Genomic DNA, 9,159 nt, shown 5'->3' with positions numbered 1-9,159 from the left:
CATTGTTATAACTGGCTTTTCACACCAGAGAGCAGACGAGCATGCACACTCGAAATTCTGTTGGCTTAAGACGTCATCCTGCTTCTATTCAGACACATTGTCTTTTCCCCGTTTTTTGGTGTGAGCATGTGGTTGCACGTTTGTGTGGGGCCCATGCCTGTGTGTATGGAGGTCAGAAGTCAATTTCAGGTGTTGTTCCTGAGGACCGATCTATCTTAGTTTTTTAGACAGTACCTTTCATTGGCCTAGAGCTCACAGAAAAGGTTAGGCTCTGTGGCCATTGAGATCCAGAAGAGCCCCCATCTCTGCCTTCCTGGTGCTGGGATCACAAGTGCATACCATCATACCCAGCTTTTCACATGGGTTCTGGTATAAACCCTGGGTCCTAAAGCTTGTACAACAAACACTTTGTGGACTGACCCACCTTAGCCTTTTTAAAAAAATCTTTTCATTATTTCATGACCTAGTACATTAGAAGTACCTCTGACTGAGGTGTCATTTCTAACCCTTCTCTCCTTCTCACCAGGACACAGTGCTTCTGACATTTTTGAAATGAAAATAAACGTTGTGTGTAGTTTTTGCTACCCCACTTTAAGCTCTGGGCGGCCCTCGCTGCCGGCCCCCACCCAGATTCCCTCGGATCCACAGACATAAAACAACACACACACACACACACACACACACACACACACACACACACACACACTCGAGCATGCCAGTTAATCTTAAAATGCTTTGCTAACTCAATGACTGTGCACTCCTGAACCTCCCTTGCATAATCCCAGGCATAATCGGAGTGGCCATTGGCCACTCCAACAGAAAACTCACATGGCTGCCTAGCTTTATCTCCTGCTGCTACCTCCTCCTCCTCCTCCCCCTCCTCCTCCTCCTCTTCCTCCCCCTCCCCCTCCTCCTCCCCCTCCTCCTCCTCCCCCTCCTCCCCCTCCTCCTCCTCCTCCCCCAGTTCTCCCCATTCTCCCTGCATCCTCCAGCGCAACTCTAAGTGTCCCACCCTGTCCTCAGCATTGGTTGTTGGTATCTTTGTTGATCTGTCAAGAACCAGTTGGGGAACAGGACCCTTTCGCATCAGAGCCACCTTCTACAGATCAAGGCAAGTTTTCTCTTCACTTGCCCTAAGCCCTTTAGCATACAGCCGACGTTGTGAACTCCCAGCATGCACCAACTCGAAGCCCGGAACAGATCTTGTGGAGAGAGAACCCACAGGAGAGCCGCTAGCACAAATGACATCTCAACCTACGAGACTCTATGTCATGGAAGACGTACCCCACTGCCTCCCTATGGTCTAGTGGTTACAAGCAAGCCATGAGTCCTGACCACACTCCCCACAGGACATTACAAAAAGACACAGACAACAGAAGACACGGACAGCAGAAGATGACGGTTGGACCGAGTCTTCCCTGGCAGTTGTCATCTGAGACTGATAAGACCCGCACCAAGAAGTCCTCATCTTGTATCTCATTCCTGCTCTCTCGCCTTTCTGTACATAAATCTGACAATACCACCACCAAAACCTCCTTAAAGTCTTTGTTTAACCTGCTACTCAGCTCAGTGAATTTCATATTTCCTGTCAGCCTGCATAGTTTATGAGTAGTGCATCTATCCCATTGTTTTCGATACCTTCCTGTGTGTCCTTGGGCATATTAGCATTCTAATTTTGTATTCTTTTGTTTCTTGGGAGTGTTTTTGGATTTTGTTTTTTCAAGACAGAGTTTCTTTGTATACCCCAGTAAAAGTGTATACTCACTTTTAGACCAACCTGGCCTCAAACTCAGAGATCCACCTGTCTCTGCCTCTCACAAGTGCTGGGACTAAAAGCATGTACCATCACCACCCAGCTAATTTTATATTCTTTATTTACCAAGTCTGCATCTGCTGTTGGGAACTGATGCCTTTGCTGATTCTTATTCATGGCAGCCTATCCTTGTGTGCTCCAAATTTCTGATTGTGAGTTCATATTCCCAGACCTTTCCCTGGGTCATGCCAGCTGTGGTCAGTTTGCTCCCTGTGGTCTCCATGAGAAATGCCCCTGTGGGCTCATGCACTTGAATAATTGAGTCCCAGTCAGTGTCATTTGTCTGGGAAGTCATATGGTTAGGACAAGGAGCCTCTCTGGAGACAGTTCCATGGGGCAGCCTTTGAGAATTTATGGTGTCACACCACCTTAGTTCTCTGCTCAGGGGTTGAAAATATGATTTCTTGGGCTGGAGAGATGGCTCAGCGGTTAAGAGCACTGACTGCTCTTCCAGAGGTCCTGAGTTCAAATCCTAGCAACTACATAGTGGCTCACAACCATCTGTAATGGGATCTTCTAGTGTGTCTGAAGACAGCAACAGTGTACTTATATATAATAAGTAAATAAATTTTAAAAAAAGAAAATGTGGTTTCTTGGCTTCCTTCAGGTTGCCTGATAGCATCCCTCCCCACAGTTATGGGCTCTCCCTATGGAACTCAAGCCAACACAGACTTTTCCATAACTTTTAGGTCTTGGTATTTTACCACAGCAACAGAAAGTCACCGAGACCCTCCTTCAGATCCAGGTAAACCATGTTTCCCAGGCTGTCCTCTACACATGTGCACCTAATTTTCCCTATTGACCTCTTTGAAACCTACCATCATCCCCTGGGTCTCTAGCCAAAAGGTTCATCCCCTAGGGCACTCTCTGGAGTGCATGGCTGTCTGCCTTCCGTTCTGGAAGCCTCCACCTCTCTTTGCCCCTTTAAGCTTAAGGTGACCCATTGGTTGGTTTTTATCCTCACAACGACCAAAAACTGACTAGAAGCAGCCCAAGGGAGGAAGGACTTACTGTGACTTACGATCCAAGGGTTAAGTACTCTCAACCACTGGGACACCCTCCAGCCCCTAAGTAAACCCCTCCTTTCCCCAAAACAGGTGGTGAGCTCTGACCTCTACATGAGTCCTGCATGGCCATGGGCAAGGGACAATGTGACTTGGTTTCTGCCCCTGGAACAGTAGGGCATGGGCCTCCAGGAGTGTTCATGGTTGCTAGGTGTAAGGCTTTTTGTATATTTTACTTTATGTTCCTCCTTTGGGGGAATGTCCTCTCTGCCAAGGTTAATAACTCCATGATAACCAGAGATAGCATGAATCCAGGAGGTGAGGGTGTGTCAAATGTCCTTAGCAAAATGGTGAATGCTGTGACCTTCTGGCTGTGAAGAAATCTTAAGGCTGTGGAAAGAACTCTGGGAAACATAAGTTCAAAAATATATAAACAGGATTTCTCAGCTATGCAGAATGTAAGGATGCAATATAAATTATATGAGGGGCTTCATGGACATAAAAAAAAAAGCAGAGAGCTGCTCTATGAGTCAGCTTGTCAAAAGGATATTAAGGAAAGAGATGAAGATTTAGAAAGTGGTGTCTCAGGGCAAGATCTCACCCAGCTAAGCTTACTGTCTGTGCTTACAAAGGCAGGCAGAACTCTGAATTCATTTGCAATGATAGATATTTTTTTCCTTGCTATCTTTTCCTAAGAGTCAAGGGGATAAGGTCATGGATTACTGATAGTGGGGTGATCGAAATGGAACCTAGAGTACATTACTGAATTTATATGTAAATAAAAGACTTGTCTTCAAGGAGGGAGCTACCCAGAGAGAACTGCTTGGAGAAAAAACACAACTCTTTAAGAATTTTTCCTAGGGGTTGGGGATTTAGCTCAGTGGTAGAGCGCTTGCCTAGCAAGCACAAGGCCCTGGGTTCAGTCCCCAGCTCCGAAAAAAGAAAAAAAAAGAAAAGAAAAAAAAAAAAGAACAGCTAACAGCTTTTCTGACTGTGGCCTGGAAATCCCATGAGCTATCCAGAGAGCTTTTAGAAAAAAAGAAATTTTTTTTTCTAGTAGGAGAGAACTGTCTCTAGCAGAGAACTGTCTTGCGCGGACTACAGAGCCAAGAGCCATCTACAGAGCTGTCTGGAGAGCTGTCTCAAGCAGAATACAAAACTGTCAGCTTGTACCACATGATTGATTTCCAGTCTCCTCTTTTGCTCATCCCAAACACTCCTTCTTCAGGACCTCCTCTTCAAGCTGAGGCTGGTCTCTGGCATACATGCACATGGGAACATGCATCACTAGACATATAAGCATTCATGCACAAATACACACACACACACACACACACACACACACACACACACTGTTGTGTTAGAATGGCAGCTTATCTGGACAGATCACACCAGGCCAGCACAGTTCCATGGGAGAGGTTTATTGTGGGGGAAAGGACAAAGATTGTGATGAAGGAAGAGGAGGAGGAAGAGGAGGAAGAAGAGGAGGAGGAAAGAGAGAAGGTCAGGAGGTTCTGCTTTTTATTTGGGCTGTGACGTAACCACACACACTGCTGCGCACCTCTGGCACAGGTGGACAGGTGAACCAGGTGGATGCTGGGAGTATATGGCAATTGCCATGCCAACAGATGCCCGGGTCCTTTCATGGTCGTCTAGGGATGATGCCACCATCATCACTGGATTCAGAGGTGACCTGCAACTGTAAATCCAGTTCCCAATGCCAACACACACACCAAACTAACACTCTCTCTCTCTCTCTCTCTCTCTCTCTCTCTCTCTCTCTCTCTCTCTCTCTCACACACACACACACACACACACACACACACACAAACTCACACACACACACCAGAGAGAGAGAGAGAGAGAGAGGAGAGAGAGAGAGAGAGAGAGAGAGAGAGAGAGAGAGAGAGAGAGAGAGGTCACAGGGCTTGCTGTGCCTACAGAAGTGAGGATTTGTTTAGCAGCTACAGACGTAGAAAAGACGAGGGCTTTAGTGAAAAGAAGAGCATAAGGCCATGATGTCTATCAGACAGGCTCTATAGCATTCTTAGAAATGTCTGTTGTCGGGGCTGGGGATTTAGCTCAGTGGTAGAGCGCTTACCTAGGAAGCGCAAGGCCCTGGGTTCGGTCCCCAGCTCCGAAAAAAAGAACCAAAAAAAAAAAAAAAAAAAGAAATGTCTGTTGTCTACAGGGCCTGTTAGGTACAGACCGAAGCAGTCAGAGCAATGAGGAAACTCAACATTCCAAGAGTTCCTCGAATCTAGGTTTTCCCTGAGTCCCACCCCCAAGGTAGGCTGTGGAGACCACAAACTGTGGATAACCAGCCACAGAAAAAAATACTGACTCAGGTGACAGCTAAATAAGAGAAACCTTCTGAAGCCTCTTTCTCTCACAGAGAGGCATCATGGCACCTCCAGATACTGCTGATCCTTCTTCTCGATGGCTGGCTTTCTCAGCTTCCGCTGGTTGGAGCAATTGGTTCTGAGGAAATGGCCGTGCTGGTTTTAATGGGTGACTTCATTATGAGTTCTCATGTGGGTGTATATATAGTTTCATAATGAAAATCTTTCAGTCAACAGTGCACCACATCTTCAATGGTAGTTCCAAGAGATCATATCTCCTAATGACGTGGGTACCTCTCCATTTGTGTAAGGGCACCCTGTGGTGTTCTGATAATGACAGAAGTGTCTAGTTGATGTCTTTCTCAGGTGAGTCTCCTCTGTCAAGGAACACATGACTGTATGTTGTATGTGTCTTGTCTTCATACAGAACAAGAACTGTTGACTGGGAACTGTTCATTGAGAACTATTTTTGGAAATGTTCTTTGGTCATTTTTCCAACCCACCCATAACTGTGTGAGAAGAGCTGACTGCAGAGCTCACATAACACATCATACCTTGGGGAGAGGGTTGGCCTTGTTGTTCCTCGAAACCTCTCCAGCTCAGAGAGACTGAAGTATGCTCTGAATGTCACATGACACAGTTCTAGTGGCAGTACAGAATCCTCAGGTCTGGGAGATAGCCCGTAAAATCCTTCCTTCCTTGTTCTTTTTTTTTTTTTGTTATTGTTCTTTTGTTTCATTTCTTTGTTGTTTTGTTTTGAGACATGGTTTCTCTGTGTTTCTGTGTAGCTCTGACTGTCCTGGAACTCACTCCCCTTGGCTCTGCCTCCCAAGTGCTGGGAACAAAGGCAAGTGCAACCACCTCCCATCCTAAAGTACATCCTTAAATGCATAAATGGTTGTTCTGTAGGAAGCCAAGTGAAATCCTCACTTTGTCGGAAAGCAAATCTAGAGATGTATACTGGGAATCTGACTGGTCCCTTGGTCCCCTGGGCCCTTGACCTCACCTCCTAACGTGTGGCACACCTGAGAACGTGAGGCCCCCAGCACCAGTGCACAAGGTGGACTTAGACGTCCAGTTCTCAGCTCTGGATCTTTGCCCGGATGCCCAGTTTGTGTCAGACCAGGCCTCAGGCAGCAGTTCACCTCATCACCTCAAGGGGGCGCTCCAAGGTTTCCGGATAGGAAATTGTTGGACGGTGAGATGGACCAGGCCAGCCATTTCTTGTCTCCAGTGGCTTTCTTGGAGAAAGAGCCTTAGAGAAGGAGTGGTGGCCACTTACTCTGCCTGAGGGCCCTGGAGACACCTGCTCTGAGCTCTAGAACCTTACAGAAGCCACTTGTTTCCTTATTGCACATGTAAATCTCTGACGTGGGTGACAGGTGGCCTTAAGTTGTCCCTTTAATGTCCTCCAGCTTCAGTCTCCTCACCTGAAAGATTGAAAATTAAAACAACCAGGGAGAAGAAGGGAGGAGGGAGAGAGATGGGCTGAGAATCTGAGTAAGGTCCAAAGATAACAACAAAAACTCCAGACCTGTTACTCTAAGTGGGCTGAGGGTCACACACATGTAACCTCAGCACTCGGGAGTTGGAATCAGGAAGATCAGAAGTTCAAGGCCGCCCTCAGCTCCGTGGTGAGTACCTGGATAACCTGATAAATCAACCTCTGACTTTGTATCTTGATTGCCAGGGCTACGGTGGTAACCATGACAGTCTGGGGCCTTAGAAGGTAACACATTGTTTCTGATGGTTTTGGAGCCTGGGAGACCAAGCTCCAAGTGTCATTGGGTTTGCTCTGCAGATTCAATCTGTGGGTTGCAGAGAGCCACAGCTCACTGTGTCCTCTGCCCACGCACCTCCTGGGCTGGTCGCAAAGTGCAATGTAGCCAAGGATGAGCTTCAAGTCCTCGCCCTCCGCCTCCAAGTGCTGGCATTGCAGCTGTGACATCAGCTCCAGCGGCTTGCAGGCACAGGACATCAACCCAGAGTAAACGCTGTACTTACCGAGCCGCACCCCAAGTCACCATTTTAGAGGAGACCCTCATGCATGAGGGAAGCCTCAGTGTAGCTCGAGATTAGTATAGCTTGGGAGAGAGGATGGATGGTGCGGGGACAGAAGGTGCAGCCTCTGGGACGCCAGCAGCTCTATCCGTGGTCTGGCTCCCAATTTCCCTGTCCAGGTAAATTCCGACTTCACTAGGGCTTCCTAACATAGGGCACAACTGAGAACACAAAAGCAGTCCAACCTGGACCATCTCCCCGTAAAACTGAGCATTCGCCTTGCAGGCTCTGCCTTAGCCTCTGGGTTGTGGGGAGAGGGAATACAGCTAGGTACTCCCCCATTAGGATTTAAAATGATTCTTTTTTAGGTAGACAGAGCTTTCAGAAAAGCAGAGGGAGAAGACTGTCTGACAGGGTTGAGTGGTAATGGAGACAGGGCTGTCGAGAATGCGGAGAGTTCTACGAGGACACTGGCCAAAGCCCAGGGAAGTGGGCAGCTCTACTGGGCTCCCTGACAAGTGAAGCATCCTCTGCGACACCTGGTCCCTCTCCTGGAGCTGCCCCTGCAAGAGGGAGGCCTGGATCCCTAGGCAGACACAGATCTTTCCTCTGCAAGCCCCCAAATTCAATCCCCTCCTTACACCCACCTGGCCTTAATTACTTTGGGGTTGTTGCTTCTGCTTTGAGACAAGACCTCGCTCTGTACCTCAGGCTGGCCTCCAAGTCGCAGCAATCCTCCGGCCTCGGCCTCCCAAGTGCTGGGGTCCCAGGTATGAGCCATATCACCCCACAAGAGGGCAATGCTTGGGGTTGGGGATTTAGCTCAGCGGTAGAGCGCTTGCCTAGCGAGCGCAAGGCCCTGGGTTCGATCCCCAGCTCCGGAAAAAAAAAGAAAAAAGAAAAAAAGAAGAGGGCAATGCTTAATGGTGATCGTTAATAATTATTAAATAGTTAAGGGCTGTGGTAGTTTGAACGCAAATGGCCCTCATAGCTCATATGCTCGAATACTTGGACCCAGTTGGTTAATCGTTTGGAAATAATTAGTGGGTGTGGCCTTGTTGGAAGGGGAGTATTATTGGGGATTTCCCAATGTGTCTGTCTCTGTGCTTCGTTCTTTTGGATCAAGATGTGGGTTCTCGGCTTTTCCTGCTCCCAGGCCTTTACTCCACCACTGGACCTTAACCCTCTGAAACCATTAGCTCGGTAAATCCTCCTCTCTAAGTTGCCGAGGGTTCCACTGAGCATCACGGCATGTGCCGGTTGTCCTGAGAGCTTGTCCTGGGGTGACAGAAGAGCTTAGAAGTTCTAGTTTGGAGGGGCTGAGGTAAGAACTTAGTGCTCGAATAGGCTGGGCAGCACAGCAAGAGCCTGTCTCAGGAGCGAGGGGACTAGGCGACATCTGATGGTCTTATTCCGGAATGAAAGAGAACTTTTGCTCTGATTTTTAACGCACCTCAGTTCCGCCACCTCCAAATGCTATTTCTTAGGAAAACTTTAATCAGGGGCTCAGTAGTGAAGAGCGCTGGCTGCTCTTCCAGAGGACCTGGATTTGATTCCCTGCCCCAACTCTGTGGCTCACAACCATCTGCAACTCCAGTCTCAGGGGGCCTGGGATCCACTGCCCTCTTCTGGCCTCTTCGGGTCCAAGCATGCATGTGGTAGTGGCCACACAGGCAAACACTTATATACACAAAATAATAAAAAAGTTTGTTTTTTGTTTGTTTGCTTGTTTGTTTTTGTTTTTGTTTTTTGTTTTTTTAAAGAAATAGCTTGATCCAAGGCTGGAAAGATGGCTCAGTGGTTAGGAGTGCTTACCACCTTCCAGAGGTCACAGTGTCGATCTCAGCACCCGCATCAGATGGTTCACACCTGCCTATAACTCCAGATCCAGGGATCAGTGCCCGATTCTGAACTTCATTTATGCTGTACAGACAGTACACGTATGGCACACGCACACACACGTACACACACATGTGCACACACCCTTGCACACACACAC

The sequence above is a fragment of the Rattus norvegicus genome, chromosome 8 (genome assembly GCF_036323735.1).
Source record: "Rattus norvegicus strain BN/NHsdMcwi chromosome 8, GRCr8, whole genome shotgun sequence".
NCBI classification, from domain to species: domain Eukaryota; kingdom Metazoa; phylum Chordata; class Mammalia; order Rodentia; family Muridae; genus Rattus; species Rattus norvegicus.
This window is presented reverse-complemented; position numbering follows the sequence as displayed.